The following is a 23,608-nucleotide window of genomic DNA, read 5'->3' on the forward strand; positions in this document are numbered from 1 at the left end:
AGCTTCTACGGTGCTCCAGATTACTGTCAAGACCCTGCAAAGTCATGTTGTTGTGCTGTATTCTGTGCAACTGCTACGCCGTTAGTTTCTGTTTGTACGCTCACCAATATATTTACGCTAGTTCATATGCAATGGAGTAAGCTTAGAAGAGGAGGGAAAAGCTAAGTTTCGAGAATCTGATTAGCGCATCTTTTGTAAACTTAATACTTTCTATTTTGTAAGCAATTCTTCTGTGCTATGTTTTATGAGGAGTGGGTTAGTTTGACGCTGTAAGCTATTTTTGTAAAGTTAAATGTGTACGACTCACACTGTAAACTTGTAAGTTACGGTTGAGTTATCTGAAGTTCAATACATTCATTTCTAACTGCACGTTTGAACAAATATTTCCAGTCTTTATCAATGTTTGATCAAATACGCTGCAGTTAGAGCGCCGCTACCTTGATGAGCTGTCAGGAGACTTTTACCCCAACAGAAAGTTGTTTAATTTGCGCAAGTGAGATCCTGGATTTATATCGAATAATACTCATCGGATGCTTGGATTTGGATTTTGCGTGTGCAGATGAATACATAGTTGGGAAAACAGATCGACGGCACTGCCGATTGCTGCAAGCATGAAGCTAATGAAATCACAACTAGTACCGGCACGAATACTGTTAAAAATTATTGTTGGCTTTGAATAAAGTTGGTAAAGTATTCATTCGGCTCAGATCTAAGGGATTAGAGAAGCCGTAAAAAAATTGTGTTGCTATCAGGCTGTATAAATATAGGATCATCAAATTAACTTGAGCGAAACAAATATATGTGTAATAATAGATCTTTCGAATGTGTTTTGGATTTCCAAAACGAAGCAACAAGACGTTAGTTTAACATGAATTAAGGCTCGTGTTCGGACCAATGTTGACGAAACGTTGGATGTGTCAGCGAAGAAGAGAGTCAATAATGGCTCGTTTCTATCTTACACTGATCTCACTTCTTTAATGAAGAAAAGTGCTCAAGAGAAACGGTTCGCGTACTGGCTCACAACACAGATGGATAGGAAAAGATTTTAAGGCCAGGTTCATCCCTTCATCTTACAACTCCTTGGTTCGTCGAATTTAATTTCTCGAAACAGTACACTACATTTGCAACAGAGGGCGTCTAGAACATGCATTTCGTCCGAGCTATCTCCATAGGCTAAAAGTTAAGGACGATGCTTATTGCCCCGGCGAACTTTCTCAAATAACCGTCCTCAACCGTGTGATTCTTGTGTGCGTTAAGTACGGGGAAGAGCAAAAGAAATTTCAGAAGGAAACTGAAGAAAAGGTGCCACATTCTCGACTTCAGTATCTATTTTACAGCACGGAAACAGTAACCCTATTTACAAAAATTAAACTTTCTATATGTCTTAGGCAAATATTCTTATCAACTGATACTATTAAAACATCAAACCGTGACAAATGAATGTAAAGGAACTGCATCGACCGTCATGCAACACCATGTTTTAACATATCTCTGAATTTGTGTACTTTAGTTAGCATCTGTTATTAATCTACTGAAATAACGATGCACCACGAAAGAGTTATGCAAATTGGTCACAAATTAGTATTCATACAGGTATCGACGAAAAATGCTAAATTGTGCACTTTGGTGACCGATGAATGAATGTGTGTCGCTGCAGCGGAATTTTACTGCGCAGCTGGCGAAGACAGTAAACGGGAGACATGTCGACACCAGTGCATAAAGTCTTTGCGAATTTTATTGCGTGTACTCAGTTGGATAATAACTATGTCTCGCAGCTGGTGCGTCAACAATATACGCAGATACGAGCATTTGAGGGAGGATGTGTTGTCGGGTAGTTGGGCTCAAAAAAGCTGGTTGCAGTAACCGCTGAATCGCTCGACATTTGAATAGGAGCGTTGCCATTACTCGACAATGTTGGTAGGAATGGGTGAACTATGACGCAACACATTGTCAAGAAGGAAGCGGTAGACCTAGAGAGATGACAGAACTTGAGGACCGACCAACTGTCAGAGGGGCACTCAGCGCCCAAGATTCATCAACAACATCAATCCGAAACGCAACTGGTGCTTTAGTGACCACAAAGACCATTAATAGACGACTCACGGAAAGTGAGCTCAACTTGCGCAGATTACTATTGACCTCTGTACACCAGCGAGCCCGTTACCATTGGTGTCGGGCACATGCGGCCTGGAATGTCATTGACAGGAGTAGATTTGTGATTCTTCAGTTTCTCCCAGCGTATTTGTTGCTCGAACAGTCCACGGGTAGTACCCGTGGACTGTTCGAGCAGGAGCAGAATTGTCTACAGTGATGAGTTCCGCTTCTAATTGAGCCCCGGTATTCAGTGAAGACATGTCTATTGACGTCTCGGACAGCGATGGGGTACTAAACTGAATGTCGTCCGCCGTAAGGCCCGACAGCCAGGACAGATGGTCTGCGGTGCCATTTCATTTCATTTCATTTCATAGCAGGACCCCTTCGGTTGTCATCCGCGGGATCCTTATAGCACAGTGGTACGCCGACGAAATTCTACGCATCGTTTCGTCGCCCTTAATGACAAGCCATCTTGGGCTTGCATTTCAGCAGGATAATGCCCGACCGCACACGGCTAGAGTTTCTCTTCATGGTTGACAAACTCTGCCTCGGCCAGCAGGGTCGCTTGATCTCTCCCCAACTCACGATATTCTACGCCCCACTTCGTCACCCTTAACGGCAAGCCATCCTGGGCTTGCATTTCAGCAGGATAATGCCTGTCCGCACATGGCTAGAGTTTCTCTTTATGCTTGACAAACTCTGCCTCGGACAGCAAGGTCGCTTGACCTCTCCCCAACTGACGATATTCTACACCCCACTTCGTCACCCTTAACGGCAAGCCATCCTGGGCTAGCATTTCAGCAGGATAACGGCCGTCCGCACACGGCTGGAGTTTCTCTTCATGCTTGACAAATTCTGCCTCAGACAGCTAGGTCGCTGGATCTCTCCCCGGCTGAGAATATTTGGAGCATTATGGGCAGGACCCTCCAACCAGTTCGGGATTTCAGCTATCTAACGTGGCATTTTGACAGAATTTTGCACAATATCCCTCAGGTCGTTTCAGTCAATGTCAAGCCAAAAAACTGTTTGCACAAGGGCCAGATGTGAACCAACGCATTATTGACTTACTCCTTCTTTTGAATAATTCATCCAGTTTTTCTGTACCTGTAGTAATTTGTTTGTCGGTACATGTGCTTCACATCTACCGATATCCGACCCATTCGGATAATTGCTTCCTGATGCGTCTTTTTTTGTCTTACAGTGGATTTTATGTTTGCTGCTTCAATAACAGCCAAAGATTCTGTTTTTTTTTTTCGTGTGTTTCTATTTCCTTTCAAATCAAATGGCTCTAAGCACTATCGGACTTAACATCTGAGGTGATCAGTCCCCTAGACTTAGAACTACTTAAACCTAACTAACCCAAGGACTTCACACACATCCATGCCCGAGGCAGGATTCGAACCAGTGACCGTAGCAGCCGCGTGGTATCGGAGTGAAGCGCCTAGAACCGCTCGACCACAGCAGCCGGCTCTATTTCCTTTAATTAATGTTATATATGTTAAATGAAATATGTAAATATTTTTCTGTGTAAATGTTGTTCATGTAGGTGTTTAGTGATATAAGCTCTATGACCAGATAAATTGTAAACTGTAAAATATGATGAACAGGGAATTGGGGACAGTCGAACAATGTTGTGTGAAAGACGGTGAAGGGCGGTTGTTCGATTGGTTGGTGGTACGATAGGCAAAAAACACAAAAAGTTACAGTAAAGCACACAAGAACTGATTATCTGAGGGGAATGAAGAAAAAAATAACTTACAGGCAGTTAAAGGACAGAGAGGAAGGAAGCCGAAAGTGAGAGGAGAATACGACGTTCTCGTAGGCTGACTATTGACTGGTCGTGTAAGAGAGATACGTAGGGTTACAGTAGAAGGTGATAAAAGTTATTCATTTTTGTAGCACGTGGTTTAAATCGAGGCTAAACTCTCTCTAAGTGTAACCTTTAAAAGGAACTTCTAAAGAACGTGCGTATTTGTCGTGCTATACTGAAACACCAACTTGATTTGAAAGGTAATTTATGAAGTGGTCTGTGAGTAAGAATAAATAAAGTTTGTTAGGTTGTGAGGGGAAAAGTACTTTGAATTTTGTATGATGCGTAATCAATAATCGATCGCACATTTTATTTCAATAAAAACTGAGTGTGTGGTCCATTATATTGATGATCGCGTCCGTGTGAATTTTATATTACCCACGGAACCTCTTGCCGTAAACTGAAAAATTATAGTGATTTATTAATCATATTTTTAACATCGAATTTTGGCGATACTGAAAATAAAGAGCCGCCATAGCAGTTGCAGCGCCGCAGAAGGAGACGTAATGGGTCGGAGATCGCCGCATCAGCCGCCGTCTACACGTAAGTGTCTGTGCCGTGTATCTGGATGGATTTTACGTGCATGGTAAAAATTTAATTTTTACGTCAAAGCGAAAATCAGCAGAGGGAGGACAATAGAATCGAAGAAAAGTATGATTATAGTTTGTATAGTGTGATTGAAATCGCTGTGATCCGTCTTCTGACACTGAACGTCACAGTTATCTTTTTGGATTTTCGTGATGTAACCGTAGCCACAGGAAAATTCAATACAGGAATGTAATACTCATATATTCATTTATCACGACCCTTAGATCCCATCAAGAAGGAGAAGTTTCAAGGCTGTAAAACGAGGCAAGGTTTACACTGACAGGGGACGAAGACATAGAAACATTGTCGATATTCTGTGTTCAAGATTGTCTACCACTATCCTGCTTAATGCTGTTCAAATTTACACAATTTAAATTTAATTGAATAACTCAGTAGGCAGCTGCTACTTTAGAAACGGCTGTCGTCTCCTCATTTTTCTGTCAACTGCCGTTTACCTGTTGTTGATAGTTTAATATTTACTTGATTACAATGACAATTTTCAAATATTTTTTCTACATCTACAAATATTAAGACCAATTGTAGTACATCGTTATTTGTCATACAGCTTTATAACAAAAACTGGTACTCGCCATGTGGCCAGCGGAAACTTTCTGACTTTGAATGTAGACATTCAGATAGTTTGCAGAGATAGTGCCTAACGAAGTACGTTTTTAATTATCTTCTGAAATGGCAGGGATTCCTAATTTCTTGCTTTGGTAGTTGGGAGCATTCTGAATATCTCACCACCGGAGCACATAACTTCATCTTTTATGCTGGACATGGACGCAAAGCATGCATGAAAATTATTTTTGTGTAGTATATTGTGACTGCCTGTATCACAGTTCAGCTGAAACTAGGTTTCATAATCTCAACAAAAGTCGTCAACGAGAAAATGTTTTGGGAGGTAAGTATAATAATTATAAGATCCTTAAAAAGCTTCTGCATGATCTACAGTTACCCACTTTCTAAATATTCTTATTACTCGATCCTGCTGAACATACACTTTATTTACTTTAGATGCACTGCACCAGAAGGTAAGGAAACGGGAAGTTAAAAACTACTAAAAAAAGTTACCTCTCTTGTGTCCAGATCAGCACAATGAGAGTTTTTTATAAGGCTGAAGTGACCTTTTCGATACCAGTCTTTACAGGTATGTGTAAAAACTACATTCCCGTGTTTGAAACACGCAGCTCACCGGGGAAGATGCAATTCAGTCACTCACGTTTGTTTATGTGAAGGGATGTATCTAACACGCTGACTGCCATTAGACCGCTGTCGGCTACAGCAGAGCCTCTCTCTCGCCTGACGCCGTGTACCAGCCGGCCAGGCGGTGGAACATCCATCATTATGTGTGGAGTAGTCGGCGTGTTAAAACCCTACTCGTTAAACGTCGTTCCCTCTTTACGTAATAAGAAGAGGCACTTCGTTTTCAAGCATTTAGTTAGACGTATAAAATACAAGCAATTATTCACTTAAGTATACAAACTGTCGTGTTAACAGGTTGTATCACTACTGTTATCAATTACAGAAATTGCGATGTACGCCCCCTTGAGCACAGAGTGATGTGAAGCATTCGAGCGCAGTCGCCAGACTGGGACGGGAGAGAGGGGGGCGTGGCCTCTCGGGGGTGCTTCGTAGTGCCCGGACGGCAGAAGCGAGCAGGTGGCTCTCAGCTGCGCCTGGCAATATACGTCACTTGTCTGTCCAAAATGATTTGCAGGCAGGCGTGTTTGTCGAGGCAGCAGGTCAGGAGGGGGGCAAAGAGTTTCACCAGAAGTACGCAGTATGGTCGTTTGAGCTCGCTGCGAAAGCACGCGGCAGCCTAACAGACATTTCAAAACTCCAGAAACAATAGAAAGTGCATGCTGCACTACAGCTGCTTAAGTTGAGCGTATCAGATGAAAGGCTTCGTCGACAAAGACGCCGAATTCTGTAGCGTAATCAGTTCAAGAGGTGCGGGATCATAAAAATGTGCAAAATATTGTAAATTAAGGAAATTACCAACTTTTGTTGCATTAATTGAACAGAGCTGAGTGATGGCTCAAAAGAAACGTAATTCAATTTAGAACGTTAGTGTAATGCCAGATATTGGGAATTAAGATTTATTTTTATGCTGTTTGAACTTTTCCATGTAATACAAATTTAGTAGTAAATATTGTTAATGTTACTTGAAAGTTAAGAAACCGATGCAGCATAAGAAAGCAGACCTAAGGGTGAGACGACTGAGATGCCGCAATCTAATCTTGAATCTCATGTAAGAGGACAAGCGTTGAGTCGGTTAAGAAATACCACCCACTGCCAAAAACACTCAGCACATAAAAGGTGGTTTTCTTACCCATCCACAGTATATATTAACTTAATACTATTTTGAAATAACCTTTAGCTTTGTAAACTTTTACACTGCAAAGCACAGTTTCAGACTGCGGATGAAGTATTAGTTGAAAAATGGTTGAAATGGCTCTCAGCACTATGTGACTCAACTTCTGAGGTCATCAGTCCCCTGGAACTTAGAACTACTTAAACCTAACTAACCTAAGGACATCACATACATCCATGCCCGAGGCAGGATTCGAACCTGCGACCATAGCGGTCGCGCGGTTACAGATTGTAGCGCCTAGAACCGCTCGGCGACCCCGCCGGCGAAGTATTAGTCACAAAGAATTTATAAGCATAATACGAGAGGGGAGTGAAGAATGCGAGATCTGTCATGCGTAATACCTATGTAAACTGAACATTTTAAAAGTTGGAGCACCATATAATTTCAATGGCATTGAGAGATGGTCATTGCTGCTAAAAGTAGGGGGGAAGGGCGCTCGTGAAGGTAGTCATCCTAGTGGATATCAGGAGATAAACGGTGCAACGGACGCCCCTGTGGACTTGGAGAAATTCTTCTAGTTTCCTAAGTCGTGAGACTTTCAAATATTCTGTCTTGTGTTGGACACTGAAAGATATCCGACAGCCATCAAACTTTGTTACTGGTGGTGGTTTTTATGTAGGCAACTCTGGTCTTTGAAAAATTTCCGACGAAGTTCAGACTTTAAATATTTTACATGGGGTAGCAATATGACAGAAAACTCCATAGATCAGTAGGCCGTCCGGGGTGGCGGAGCGGTTCTAGGCGCTACAGTCTGGAGCCGCGCGACCGCTACGGTCGCAGGTTCAAAAATGGCTCTGAGTACTATGGGACTTAACTTCTGAGGTCATCAGTTCCCTAGAACTTAGAACTACTTAAACCTAACTAACCTAAGGACATCACACACATCCATGCCCGAGGCAGGATTCGAACCAGCGACCGTAGCGGTCGCGCGTTTCCAGACTGTAGCGCCTTGAACCGGTCGGTACCTCGACCGGCTTGCAGGTTCGAATCGTGCCTCGGGCATGGATGTGTGTGATGTCCATAGGTTAGTTAGGTTTAAGTAGTTCTAAGTTCTAGGGGGCTGATGACCTCAGAAGTTCAGTCCCATAGTGCTCAGAGACATTTGAACCATAGATCAGTAGCCATATGAGCTAAATGGGACTCACAGTCTGATTGTGTTTCAGGATTTAAAAACTTCAGCGGAGTTGACAAACTGTTTTATGCAAAGCATATTCCTGTCACTGTATTTTGTTAAGAGAAGATATCGCTTGTCGGAGACTTAATGGCTTCGTTAGATTTTAGTGGGCATGAAAGTAGTTTACACCTTCTCTCTGGACCACGTAGACACCCACGTACATGACAGCCTTATACAGTTATTTTATAAAATCCACAGGGTTGCAAAATATGTACGTTCCAAGTCTGTAGTTTCTCACTAGACTATCAAAAACGATTGTTGCATAGACAAAGGATCAACCAAAGCAAAGCAAGCAAGTTCGCCCATTCTCTGATGGAACGAAATGTCAGAGAAACAAAAACGGGGTGAAAAACGTAGCGAAACTGACAACGTCGGTTACTAACGTACTGAGAATGTAAAACAAATACCAGGGGTCACGTCGAAATTATGTGTCAGTTCCCTGACAACTATTTCGCAGTGTTACCTAAAAATAAATTTTTCTTCTTTCTTCCACGTCGTTCTGAAATAGTGAAGACTTGGAAGGTACTCGCATCTATGCTGTCCCCCCGTAATTCTCTTTATTATGCGACTGGAGTAACTTACGGTTTCAGCGTACAGTTTTTTATAAGATTCTCGCTTCATCGTTTGCTTCTTTCTACAAGAATTTAACGGTATCGCGTACAATTACAAGTGCGTCATTGCGCAGAGTTTATCCTGCACCTATGGAGAGCGAAAACTACGGTGCCATGCTGTGTGGTAAAGGGACAGCAACGAAAACGGCGATGCAGTCGCTCGCCCTAGAACATGGGACTTTGTCGCCTAGCGCTAAGGACGAGAATGCATTTCTCTGCAAGTGCCACGTTTTTTTTAAAACTTTTACTTGACACATAGAAATCCCCGCGCTACAACACCAAAGTCGCTGCTTGAGAACCCAAAAAGAAATGGCACAGCCCGTTGAGAAAATTGATTATCATGCCGTAAACAGTTTTTTGCATTTCGTGGGGAACATGCTGCAACATCCTACGATGACTTGGTGGAAGTGCACTGTAACGATACGATACGTCAACTAAGGACACAATGGCTGGGTGACACAGATCGTTTCACATGTATGAATGACGATGGACAAGTGGGAGTTCCACTCACATGGGAAAAAAAACCGCTGACGGAAAAAAATTGCAACACCAAGAGGGAGTTGTGACACATAAACGAAAATAAGTGTATTTCTACATCTGAAAAATGATACATACGTTTCACACCTGTCACGTAATAGTGGCGTTAGTAGCGCCCCTATGAGAATGCAAATCAGATTTGCTATAAATATACACTGTAACGGTCATGAGTTTCATTTACCTTCGAGTTTGGAGATGGTGAGTTGATGTTAGTCAAGGATGCCTTTAAGGTGAGATCAGAAACACGAATTAAAAAAAAAAAAAATAATTGGAATTTCCTAGACATGTTGGCGCATAATGTTTGAAAAAAATCCGTTTAAATGTATTTTTAATGTTTTTTTTTTAACTTTTACTTGACACATCGCGATATCTACATTGATTTTGTCGTCCTCTCAGATTTGTATTCAAATCTCAGAAACTACATGCTCTAGAAGGCTGTGCCTTTTCTTCTTTCTCTTTGGGATTGTTTAGCATCGTTTGGCTGCACTGTTTACTTAATATTCTTTGCCCATACACTTGTATCTCTTAGAAAACAAAGGAAATGTTAACATGTTTGGTAGTTTGCTGAGTTTATAGTGAAATTGTAGTGTGTTGTTGCTCTTATTAAAATGACAAAACCAAAAAGTATCTTCAAGAGACGCCAAAACAAAGGAAATAAGTACTATAGAACTTCACCAGTTGTGGATAATAGTGAACTGACGCAAAATAATAGCTGTAAAGGCGAGGAGACTGTTGGCACTTCTCCCAGTACATCGAAAAGAAAATTGCAAGCTCATTGCGAAAGAGATGTATTACCTGTCCATGAATGCAGTGGTGTGAATGTAATTATAGACTTGAATATTTTAACAGCAGTTTTGAAAGAGTAAGTTACGTGGTTGAGATATAGTGCTTTCATAAGATGTGACTGCTAGGAATGAAATAGTGTGTAAACTAAAAATTATATGCAAAAACTGTGGTGTTGAAAAATCATTTCTAACTTCAGCCAAATGGTCAAACAATGAACTACATGAGGCCAATGTGAGATTAGTATATGGGCTTAGGTGTATTGGGAAAGATAGTAGCAGTGGTAGACTACTTTGTGCTCTACTGAATCTACCAAACCCTCCCACACAATATGAGAAGTAAACAGAAATTATTGGCAACTTCATAGACTCTGTTGCAACAGAATCCATGAAAACTGCAGCTGTAGAAGCAGTCCATGAGAATGGTGGTGTAACAGACATTACTGCAGGATTTGATGGATCTGGCAAAAAAGGGGTCGCACTTCCAAAAATGGATTTGCTACTGCAACAAGTGTTGATACTGGTAAGGTTCTAGACTTTGAAGTTCTTGCCAAATATTGCCAGTGTTGCACCTTAGTTGGTAATAATGAGGAGAAAAAGAGCGTCCATAGGCCTTTGTGTACAAAGAACTATGAGGGATCAAATGGTAGTATGGAGGTTGCAGTAGCTATGGCTATTTTGCATCGATCAAAGAATGAGGTGTTCGATGTATGAAATACCTGGGAGACAGTGATTGTAAATCCTTCAACACTGCTTTAGAAAGCAAACCCTATGGTGAACCTATTACAAAACTTGAATGTGTAGGCCTTGTAAAGAAAAGGATGGGAGCCCGCCGCCTTCGGCAGCTGAAAAAGAATATTGGTGACACCAAACTTTCAGATGGTAAAAGTATAAAATATGCTGGAAGGCTTACTGATAAAGTTATTGATGAATTTCAGGAACACTATGGCAAAGCCATAAGAGAAAACACGCATGATTTGGAAAGAATGAAAAGAGCAGTGTGAGCTACATACTTTTACAGGCTATCTACAGACACTAACCCTGTACCTAGCTTGTGCCCGCCTGCACCTGATACATGGTGAAAGTATAGAAAAGCATACTCAGCACGAAAATTAGATGCCTTTAAACATAAACATTCAGTAACAGAAACAGTGACGGAGGCCATTAGGCCTATATTCAGAGACTTAGCAGATCCAGTCTCGCTAAAGAAATGCCTCCATGGTAAGACGCTGAATGTTAATGAGGCATTTAACACTATTGTGTGGACACGGATTCCAAAAAATGTGTTTGTAGGCATAAAAACTTTAAGACTACGTGTGTGTGATGCAACGATTTCTTTCAATGGTGGGAATTATGGAAGATTAAAAGTCCTGGATCAGCTAGGAATAAATATAGGACAGAATATGGCAACTGCGTTGGAAGCCATGGACTGATTGAGAATGTGTAAATATGAAATTTCTGCTCAGTAAATGACCAAGAAGGCAAGAAAGAAGAGCAGAAGGAAGAATTTAGGTGAAGGAGAAGGATCAGATTATGGAACAGGCTACTTTTAGCCTTTTTTTTTTTAAGGAGGAAAGATTTGTTTCTATAGACTCACTTGAACTTTCTCAAAACTGTACATTTTCATGCAAAAGACTCATTTTCTCATGAACGAATAAACATATAAACATAAAATTTATAGGGATTGTTTATATAGAGGAGGTGATTATATGGGTCTACAGTGTTTTGAAAGTTATACACACATAAAAAATGGTTGCGCATCAACTCGGTTCCGTGAGTTCCGGAACCTGCACAGGAAGTTGGAACAACATAAACATCATTTCCGCCCTTTTTATTGTTCATGAAAACCGCACATTGCATGTTGTACCACCACACAGCGAGACCTTCGGAGATGGTGGTCCAAATTGCTGTACACCCCGTTACCTGTTATACCCAGTAGCACGTCCTTTTGCAGTGATGTATGCCTGTATTCGTCGCGGCATACTATCCACAAGTTCATCAAGGAACTGTTGTTCCAGATTGTCCCACTCCTCAACGGCGATTCGGCGTAGATCCCTCAAAATGGTTGGTGGGTCACGTAATCCAAAAACAGCCCTTTAAGTCTATCCCAGGCATGTTCGATAGGGTTCATGTCTGGAGAACATGCTGGCCACCCTAGTCGAGCGATGTCGTTATCCTGAAGGAAGTCATTTACAAGATATGCACGATGGGGGCGCGAACTGTCGTGCATGAAGACGAATGCCTCTTCAACATGTTGCCAATATGGTTGCACTATTTACATTTACATTTACATTTATATTCCGCAAGCCACCCAACGGTGTGTGGCGGAGGGCATTTTACGTGCCACGGTCATTACTTCCCTTTCCTGTTCCAGTCGCGTATGGTTCGCGGGAAGAACGACTGTCTGAAAGCCTCCGTGCGCGCTCTAATCTCTCTAATTTTACATTCGTGATCTCCTCGGGAGGTATAAGTAGGGGGAAGCAATATACTCGATACCTCATCGAGAAACGCACCCTCTCGAAACCTGGCGAGCAATCTACACCGCGATGCAGAGCGCCTCTCTTGCAGAGTCTGCCACTTGAGTTTATTAAACATTTCCGTAACGCTATCACGGTTACCAAATAACCCTGTGACGAAACGCGCCGCTCTTCTTTGGATCTTCTCTATCTCCTCCGTCAGACCGATCTGGTACGGATCCCACACTGATGAGCAATACTCAAGTATAGGTCGAACGAGTGTTTTGTAAGCCACCTCCTTTGTTGATGGACTACATTTTCTAAGCACTCTCCCAATGAATCTCAACCTGGTACCCGCCTTACCAACAATTAATTTTATATGATCATTCCACTTCAAATCGTTCCGCACGCATACTCCCAGATATTTTACAGAAGTAACTGCTACCAGTGTTTGTTCCGCTATCATATAATCATACAATAAAGGATCCTTCTTTCTATGTATTCGCAATACATTACATTTGTCTATGTTAAGGGACAGTTGCCACTCCCTGCACCAAGTGCCTATCCGCTGTAGATCTTCCTGCATTTCGCTACAATTTTCTAATGCTGCAACTTCTCTGTATACTACAGCATCATCCGCGAAAAGCCGCATGGAACTTCCGACACTATCTACTAGGTCATTTATATATATTGTGAAAAGCAATGGTCCCATAACACTCCCCTGTGGCACGCCAGAGGTTACTTTAACGTCTGTAGAAGTCTCTCCATTGATAACAACATGCTGTGTTCTGTTTGCTAAAAACTCTTCAATCCAGCCACACAGCTGGTCTGATATTCCGTAGGCTCTTACTTTGTTTATCAGGCGACAGTGCATAACTGTATCGAACGCCTTCCGGAGGTCAAGAAAAATAGCATCTACCTGGGAGCCTGTATCTAATATTTTCTGGGTCTCATGAACAAATAAAGCGAGTTGGGTCTCACACGATCGCTGTTTTCGGAATCCGTGTTGATTCCTACATAGTCAACATGGATTCCGGAAACAGTCGGAGGATGGCATTCACGTATCGTACAGCTGTTACGGCGCGTTCCATGACCACCAGCGGCGTACGTCGGTCCCACATAACGGCCGGCCGCGGTGGTCTAGCCGTTCTAGGCGCTCAGTCCGGAACCGCGCGACTGCTTCGGTCGCAGGTTCGAATCCTGCCTCGGGCATGGATGTGTGTGATGTCCTTAGGTTAGTTAGGTTTAAGTAGTTCTAAGTTCTAGGGGACTGATGACCACAGATGTTAAGTCCCATAGTGTTCAGAGCCATTTGAACCATTTGAACCCCACATAATGCCACCCCAAAACAGCAGGGAACCTCCACTTTGCTGCACTCGCAGGACAGTGTATCTGAGGAGTTCAGCCTGACAGGGTTGCCTCTAAACACGTCTCCGACGATTGTCTGGTTGAAGGCATGTGCGACACTCATCTGTGAACGTGATGCCAATCCTGAGCGTCCATGCGGCATGTTGTTGGGTCCATCTGTACTGCTCTGCATGGTGTCGTGGTTGCAAAGATGGACCTTGCCATGGACGTCGGGGGTGAAGTTGCGCATCATGCAGTCTACTGCGCACAGTTTGAGTCGTAGCACGACGTTCTGTGGCTGCATGAAAAGCATTGCTCAACATGGTGGCATTGCTGTAGGGTTCCTCCGAGCCATAATCCGTAGGTAGCGGTGATCCACTGCATTGGTAGCCCTTGGGTGGCCTGAGCGGGACATATCATCGACAGTTCCTATCGCTCAATATCTCCTCCACGTTCGAACAACATCGCTTTGGTTAAATCCGAGACTCCTGGACACTTACCTTGTGGAGAGCCCTTCCTGGCATGCGGAGGCGGTCGAACCGCCGTATTGACCGTCTAGCCATAGTTAAACTACAGACAACACGAGACGTGTACCTCCTTCATGATGGTTCCAATGGTTCCAATGGCTCTGAGCACTATGGGACTTAACATCTATGGTCATCAGTCCCCTAGAACTTAGAACTACTTAAACCTAACCAACCTAAGGACATCACAGTCATCACGAGGCAGAGAAAATCCCAGATCCCGCCGGGAATCGAACCCTTCATGATGAAATGACTGGAACTGGTCGGCTTTTGCGGCCCGTCCGTCTAATAGGCGCTGCTCATGCGTGGTTGCTTACATATTTGGTTGGGTTTAGTGACATCTCTCAATAGTCAAAGGGACTGCGCTGGTGATAAAATCTCCACAGTCAACGTGTATATTCAAGAATTCTGGAAACCGGGGTGATGCAAAACTTTTTTGATGTGTGTATAATTGGTGCTGTGTTGTAAAAAAGAATAATTTGTTCAAATAAATGGGCATATTTATAAAAAAAAATTGTATCTTAATTTCCATTGTCTGCACTTTTTCCATTCTAGATCAGTGAGATAAATACATTCAGATAGTCAATTGGTAAAAATTTGATTACGGTATCTTCAGTAGTTTTTGAAATAATCGGTTAAAAGTTGAAAGAATTTAGCATTGACGACATAGCGGATCTGTTCTCACCTTAAGGCGACAAAGACGCCGTTTTTATATTAGGGCTACGAGAAGATACATGTTCCTTCCGGGAAATTGGAGAAAGACTTCGCACAAATGCAGCCTCTGTGTATGCCTGCTGTCAGCGGTGGTCACGAGAACGTACAGTCGCCATAAGACGGCCACGTGGCACTTCCGTTAGGAAGACCATCGTGATCGGCGTGTGGCTCCGGCGCACCGTACTGCGTCTGCAGCAGCAATTTGAGCAGCAGTTGGCACCACAGTGACACAACGAACTGTTACAAATCGTTTACGTCAAGGACAGCTCCGAGGCAGACGTCATGTAGCGTGCATTCTGCTGACCCCAAACCACCGCCGTTTGCGACTTCTGTAGTGTCAAGGGAAAGCTTATTGGAGGGCAGGATGAAGGCCTGTCTTGTTTTCTGGCGAAAGGTGGTCCTGCTTTCGTACTAGTGATGGCCTTATTTCGGTGAGGAGACCAGCTAAAGGCCTGAAAGCAATCTGTCTGTGTGCCAGACACAATAGACCTGCACCTGGAGTTATAGTGTGGGGTGCGATTTCGTATGATAGAAGGAGCACTCTCGTGGCTATCCCACTTACACAGACTGCAAAAATGTACGTCAGTCAGGTGATTTCCAACAGGATAATGCTCTCCCACATATCGCTATTGTCACCCAATATGCCATAAAGAGTGTTGACATGTTGCCTTGGCCTGTTCGATCACCGGATCTCCCTCCACTTGCGAACATATACGTCTTCGGACGGCAACTCCAGCGTCATCCACAACCAGCGTTAATCATACCTGTATTGACCGACCAAGTGCAATAGGTTGGAACTTCATCCCATCTTGGAACTTCACGTCATCTGGCACCTGCCAACACAATCAATGCACATTTTCATGCTTGCATTCAACAATCTGGCTGTTACACCCGTTATTAATGGACCAGCATTTCACATTTGCAATGGTTATCTCGCACTTACGTTGACCTGTGATCTCCAATTTGTTACCTAAACAATTGTATTCCCGAAATTACATTACTCTACTTTAATTATCGTTAGGTGTTGGGATCTAAAACTGCTACACCACGAAGATGACGTGCTACAGACGCGAAATTTAACCGACACGAAGAAGATGGTGTGATATGCAAATGATTAGCTTTTCAGAGCATTCACAGAAGGTTGGCGCCGGTGGCGACACCTATAACGTGCCGATATGAGGAAAGTTTCCAACCGATTTCTCATACACAAACAGCAGTTGATCGGCGTTGCCTTTTGAAACGTTGTTGTGATGTCTCGTGTAAGGAGGAGAAATGCGTACCATCACGTTTCCGACTTTGATAAAGATCGGATTGTAGCCTATCGCGATTGCGGTTTATCGTATCGCCACATTGCTGCTCGCGTTGGTCGAGATCCAATGACTGTTACCAGAATATGAAATCGGTGGGTTCAGGAGAGTAATACGGAACGCCGTGCTGGATCCCAAAGGCCTCGTATCACTAGCAGTCGAGATGACAGGCATCTTATCCGCATGGCTGTAACGGATCGTGCAGCCACGTCTCGATCCCTGAGTCAACAGATGGGGACGTTTGCAAGACAACAACCATCTGCACAACAGTTCGACGATGTTTGCAGCAGCATGGACTATCAGTTCGGAGACCATGGCTGCGGTTACCCTTGATGCTGCATCACAGACAGGAGCGCCTGCGATGGTGTACTCAACGACGAACCTGGGTGCAAGAATGGCAAAACGTCATTTTTTCGGATGAATCCAGGTTATGTTTACAGCATCATGATGGTCACATCCGTGGTTGGTGACATCGCAGTGAACGCACATTGGAAGCGTGTATTCGTCATCGCCATACTGGCGTATCACCCGGCGTGATGGTATGGGGTGCCATTGGTTACACGTCTCGGTCACCTCTTGTTCGGATTGACGGCACTTTGAACAGTGGACGTTACATTTCAGATGTATTACGACCCGTGGCTCTACCCTTCATTCGATCCCTGCGAAACCCTACATTTCAGCAGCATAATGCACGAACGCATGTTGCAGGTCCTGCACGGGCCTTTCTGGATACAGAAAATGTTCGACTGCTGCCCCGGCCAGCACATTCTCCAGATCTCTCATCAACTGAAAAAGTCTGGCCAATGGCGGCCGAGCAACTGGTTCGTCACAATACGCCAGTCACTACTCTTGATGAACTGTGGTATCGTGTTGAAGCTGCATGGGCAGCTGTACCTGTACACGCCATCCAAGCTCTGTCTCACTCAATGCCCAGGCGTATCAATGGCGTTATTACGGCCAGAGGTGGTTGTTCTTGGTACTGATTTCTCAGGATGTATGCACCCAAATTGCGTGAAAATGTAATCACATGTCAGTTCTAGTATAATATATTAGCCCAATAAAAACGTGTTTATCATCTGCATTTCTTTTTGGTGTAGAAATTTTAATGACCAGTAGTGTATATAGTAGTGGAATAAGATTAAAAAAATATTTGTGTCTGAACAGAAATATCTGTGTAGTACTTATTTTAAAATAAAAAACTCACTTCCGCAATCACTAGATACAGTTTTATTTTTAAAGGTATTATTCAGAGCCCGCTTCGTGGCCGGGTGCTCAATGATGTGTCGCTTGTGGGAAAAAAGTTCTCGAATCGGCCATCTCGCTGTGAACAACCGGGGATCGTAATGGAGGAGGAGGCATTGGTGTACAAGGACCGGAATGTCACAATTGACACATAGTGGGAAAAAATGAAAATAAGTCGTGAATTAGTTTCCAGAATCTTGCACGACGTTTTAAACATGACAAAGGGAGTCACCCGTTGGGTTTCTCGACTGCTCCCCCCCCCCCCCCTCCCCTCCTCCTCTCGCCTCTCCCCATTTCAGAAAACTCGTGTAACTGAGGCAGTAATGGATATGTTGCGGCTGTGTCAGGTCAATCCATATTACATTTTTAGCCACCGAATCACAATGAATGAGTGCTGGGAGAATCACGTTGAAATCGAGATAAAGGAGAAAAGCAAGCATCTGGAAACATTTGAGTTCATCACCTCCGAAAAAGAGTGATCCCTAAATTTACCTTCAAAGAATATCTTTAAAAATTTACTTTATTTACTAGCGATTCATCAAGAACATTAACACATTTAATCACACCATCGTAGAAGTAGTTGCCAGGGAGTAACTGATGAAACCAAACTGAAATTGCTTTTAACAAATGGGAATTTTATTCCTAAAAGCTTTTTTTCCTTTTCTTTTTGTTTTTTTAAAGAAACAGATTTAAAATTATAATCAGAAAGCACCCTCTAAATGTCAAGTTAAAATTTATTCAGAGGCAGAAAGAAACAAATTTTTGAGTGTATTAGCTTTCGGGCTGAGAATCTTGCTGCTCCCTTTTGACACGGCCGTAGTCACGACCTCTCACAAAAACCTCTGAAAGACTACACAGGTTCAAATCTGCAACACACCAGATTACCTTAAAGTAAAAGTTTTAACAATTCACACAAGCACACAAACTATACACCCCGTAGGAGGGATGGAAATGGTACAAAGCACTAAAATTAAAAGTTTAACTTGCCACCGAACGTGCAACTTGATTTTAACTTCTAAGAAAAGTCTTACGATGGAAGGGTGGCAACGTTATATGCTAAAATGATCATTTAAATAAATGCTCATGAAATGCAATCTTGCATGAAATTGTACAAGGTAGGCCAAACATGCTCTACAGTACATATATACCGCCTCTCAAGATGATAGGCAAGATAAAAAAACACATTTCAGGAATTAAGCCGTTACATTTCAAGCAATAAATTCGTTAACACCACGAATCCGACAAACATGACGCAGGCAGCTATTAACGTATGGCAGATTGATAGGGAGATTGCCGAACAATCCGAACCGCAGGTTGCTCTAACCCGCACCTACTCCACAAGGGAAAAAAGGACCACTCAATTCATAAATAACCACCTTCCCGCGGGTGGGCAAACGGAGAAGAATGGTGGGACGACCCCAAAACCAAGCGGCTGGTGACCTCACCAAGAAAACAAGTAGAATTTAGCAAGTAAATGAAACAACGTATCATCAATCACTTAACTTGTAATAAAGTGCGATTTCTGGCGAAGACCTGGCGCAGCACCCCGAAAACGCTCTCCCGAACCGTCCGCTGCCAGCCGCTTCAACGGACGCAGGAAGCCGCGCCGATCTCTCATCTCACGGCGTCGCAGCTCGCACCGGCCAGACCGATGTCGTGGGTTGACTCCTGTTGCTCTCGTGTCGACCGCGAAGCCACTACCCCTCGCTATACGCCGCGGCACACTGGACTCACGTGGCGACCTCACACGCGCCGACGCTCGAGGCGGACAAGTCATCTTGTGCCTCAGTGCGCGACCGACCAACCGATCGATCCAACCGCCAATGACCGTTGCTTGAGCAACTCGAGCAGACTGGATGCGTAACGCGCAGACTCAGATGCAGGAACTAAGCCCCCAACCGGGCGACCACTCATGGAGTTCTCTCACTGTGCCACAACGAGAGACAGACTAGCAAGCTGGAGACGAGAGACAGACCCCAGACAGACTCCAGACTCACCCAGACTGACCCCGACTGACCAAATGGCGAGCTCATAGCGTCCCTTAAATGCACGTGAACAGGCAACCTTTCCCCTTTCCCACGAGAGGGAGACACCAAAGCTGCGATTGCCACAGCGGCGCCACCGCCAGAAACGGAGGGCGACTGCTTCACACAACGCGCTGCGGCGCGCTCTTCAAAACAGCAAGCTTTACCACGGCTCAAAGAGATCCAGTCATGATTGGGCAAGGTGAAGTTGAGTGGGTTTTTAACTGCTATGATGCGGGCTAAGAAATTATGATCGTAATGGGCAAACAATCACAATATCAGACCACAGAAATCTCCAGACGACGTCAAAGTAGAGTGTGAAGGCGGAACGTTTCCGGAAGATGTCCCAGGGACTATTTTTACTTCGCTACAACCCCCTAGCTCAATCATCACACTGACACACGCTGCTTCTTTGGGCTATCAAATGTTCTTAGCCCTTTCGTATTCTCCTGAGATAGCACCATGAGACTTCCTCCTCTCAGATAAAGTCATACGACATGAATGGCCGGGAGACTCAGGAGAGCGGGTACATTCGCCTAATTGGAAAGATTTTTACTAGCTTTCACGCCCAAAGGCAACTTTTCTTTCGGGGCATGTTCGCGTTGGAGATTATGAGTAAAGGGAGTGGGTGAACAACGGTGAGGGCTTGATCCTCTCGAAGCCTGCTCCCCTCGAAGAACACCAAAGAGGCCGACGAAATTGATATCCCCATCCGACAACTGGATCACCATCCACAATGCTACTCGCTCTCACTTCAAGAGACAGTGCAGGAGGTTTGGATTGAAACCAGGATATTGGCACAATGACCGGCGATGAGGGTCCTTACACCACCGCCCCTCCTGATACCTTTGCCATAATGGCAAAAAGGAAAATAGTCAACAGCGCGCAGCGTCCACGGACGCTCAACCATCTAAGTACTGGCCACGCCGGACGGTGCCTAACTTCGATAATCTGACGGGAAGCCGAGCACTGCCCTCGGCATGGCCGTTGACTCTCCTCGGATGAAGAGTCCATTACGTGACAAACATTTCTAGAATGATGACGAAGTAAGGTCATACTCCTGCTGAACAGCCAAAATGCAAACTTCTGCAACCAAAGGCCATACCAAACCGTCCGTTGTTGTGAAAAATGTATAACACTGAGGGATGGATATGTAGAGGACTAGACTGAGGTGACAAAAGTTATGGGATAACTGTGTGCACATGTACAGATAGCGGTAGTATCGTCTACACACGGTATAAGGGGGCAGTGCATTGACAGAGCTATCATTTGTATTCAGGTGATTCGTGTGAAAAGGTTTCCGACGCCACTACTGCCTCACGACCCGAAATAACAAACGCTGAACGTGGAATGGTAGCTAAAGTTAGAAGCATGGGAGATTTCATTTGGGAAATCGTTCGGGAATTCAATATTCCGAGATCCAAAGTGTCAATAGTGTGCAGAGAATACCAAATTTCAGGCAATACCTCTCACCACGGACAGTGCAGTCGCCGACGGCAATACGACGTAGAGAAGCAGCATATGCGTAGAGGTGTCAGTGCTAAAAAAAAGCAACGCTGCGTGAAACAACAGCAGAAATCAATGTCGACGTACGACGAACGTGTATGTTAGGACAGTGTGTCGAAATTTGGCGTTAATGGGATATGGCAGCAGACGACCGACGTGAATGCTTTTGCTAACAGCACGACATTGCCTGTACCCCCTCTCCTGGGCTCCTGACCATATCGGTTGGACCCCAGACGACTGGAAGACCGTGGCCTAGTCAGATGAGTCCCGATTTTGGTTATGGCACTGACCTCACGAGGCAATGGACACAAGTTGCCAACAAGGCATTGTGCAAGCTGATGGTACTCCATGCTGGTGTGGACTGTGTGAGGTAACGGGCGACTTGTGGCGCCCTGGAAATATTGTATGTTCGGAATTGGGGCGGCCGCACATGGCGCTCGTCAAAGCCGGGGCCCGGCAGCAAAGGAGGATGCTAAGTTCACCGGACTTGGATACGATGTGACGTCATTATGACGTATACACGCTACATAGAAAACGATAGAAACCGTATATCGACTATTCGACTTTTTTGAACTTTCGAGAGGTTGTGACAGGGTAGCGCTGTGCTCTGCACCATTCGTTGACACGTGTTTTGCGTTCCTTGCGTTTAAATCGTGTATTGTACTGTGTTTATTTCCTGTGCGTTGTTTTTCGTTTGCTCGTCTCTAATTATGTGTTCAGCATTCGAGAGACTAACGAGAGAAAATCTGAAAGAGTTCAGCATCGATGACGACAGGCAATTGCGTGGTTATTGTGAATCTCAAGCAGAAATTGATGTACTTCTGACCCAGCTGAAGTGCGTCAGTTATTTGTACTCGGAGAGAAGAAGCACTCAGCAGCCAAAATCTTTAGATGCGTCAAGACACTAACCTTTCGTTAAGATTACATTGAGAAATCCACTTCCCCTCGTATTTCATCTCCGGTCGACGATTTTTCTTCAACAATGCCTCATATTTTTCTTTGTAAGTTCGAAATTCAATCATTCTACACACCAGTCATTACTGGACACTAAGGTACCTGTCTCTGCGGTCCGAGTGTAAAATTACTTGGAATTATGGTTGATAAAAAACTATCTTGGGATGGACATATAAATTACTTAGCTAACAAACTTGCACGAGTTCTCTTTCAGCTATATAAATTAAGAAAAAAAAGTCAGCAAGAGTATGCTGCTACAATCTAATATGTACTGACAAGACCAATTGTATGAAACGATACTAAAATATTGAGAATAAATAAATATTATTTTCGGCGTAAGCGTTCAATACAACAATCACACAATCTAATCTGGTCAGGGCACAAGAAGACTTCACTTTTTTACGAAACGTGTTATCCGTGGTGTTTTCAAGGCCACAGTCAGGAATATTTCTATTAATATCCAGCTCTTTTACTTTTATTTTTGCGAAATACATATACGCTGCCACACTGAGCTGTTATCAGAATCGCACGTGTCAAAACAAACCACTAGCTGACGACAGTTTAGAATCTCGAACGTTCGTAAAAGTCGATAGGTGTGTTAATCGACTAAAGCGTGTTACGTCATAATGACGTCACATCATATCCAGGTTGGGTGAACTTAGCATCCTCCGGCAGCTAACACGTGGTGGCAAACGTTAGCCGGACGAGAAGGGTAGCCCCAGCGCATGGTCCAGCGCTGCGACGAGGACGGTGCTTTGTGCCGATGAGGGACATGTCTACGCCGGGAGTGCCAAAGATGGCGGACTTTGTCAAACGTTAATGGCAGACATTTCACAGTTTCTATAGAAATTAATAGCAGCCAGATGACTCATGATGCCTCAAAAAGAAACATGAACATTACTATTATTTGCACGACGATTCTGATGGTGTAATCAGATTTTCAATATCTTTACTAGTTTAAAGTTTACTATCTGAAGATAAATTATACAAGTAACACCCAGCAACTAATTTCCAAAATATAAACGCTTCATACGATTTTGTCGATCGCCGTATCTTTAGAAAGCTATTAGTGTAAACCTAAATTGGTATGAACTACAGGCATGTAACTTGAATAGTACATGAGTTAATGGAGGTCAAAGTGGCTGATTACTATCGATCGTGTCAGGCCATAAGTACTCCACAGTTACACGATAAAACGGTAGCAGCATGCTTATAAATATATTTATTCATCCATGTCTTTGTTTATATCCGATATATACTATTCATGAAGAAATTGGTTAAATATTTACCGGGGTTTAGGAAATACACAGACATTAGGCTCCTCGCCTACCTTTTACTTCTTTTCTTTTGATATATGTTTATTTAATTGTTTATATATTTAATAATGGATGTTACCGCGTATTTGTGGTCCAGCTGTAGGAATATTTATTTAATTTCAAGTATTTAAATGTAAATCCAGTATTTCGAATATGTTTCATTATGTTTGCGACTGTGCATTGGCATGAGGACATGGTGCGAGCGCTCTAGCCAGTCACAGCGCTCGTGAATGGGAAAACTGGAT

This window comes from Schistocerca serialis, chromosome 8, assembly GCF_023864345.2.
Source record: "Schistocerca serialis cubense isolate TAMUIC-IGC-003099 chromosome 8, iqSchSeri2.2, whole genome shotgun sequence".
In the NCBI taxonomy this organism is placed as follows: domain Eukaryota; kingdom Metazoa; phylum Arthropoda; class Insecta; order Orthoptera; family Acrididae; genus Schistocerca; species Schistocerca serialis.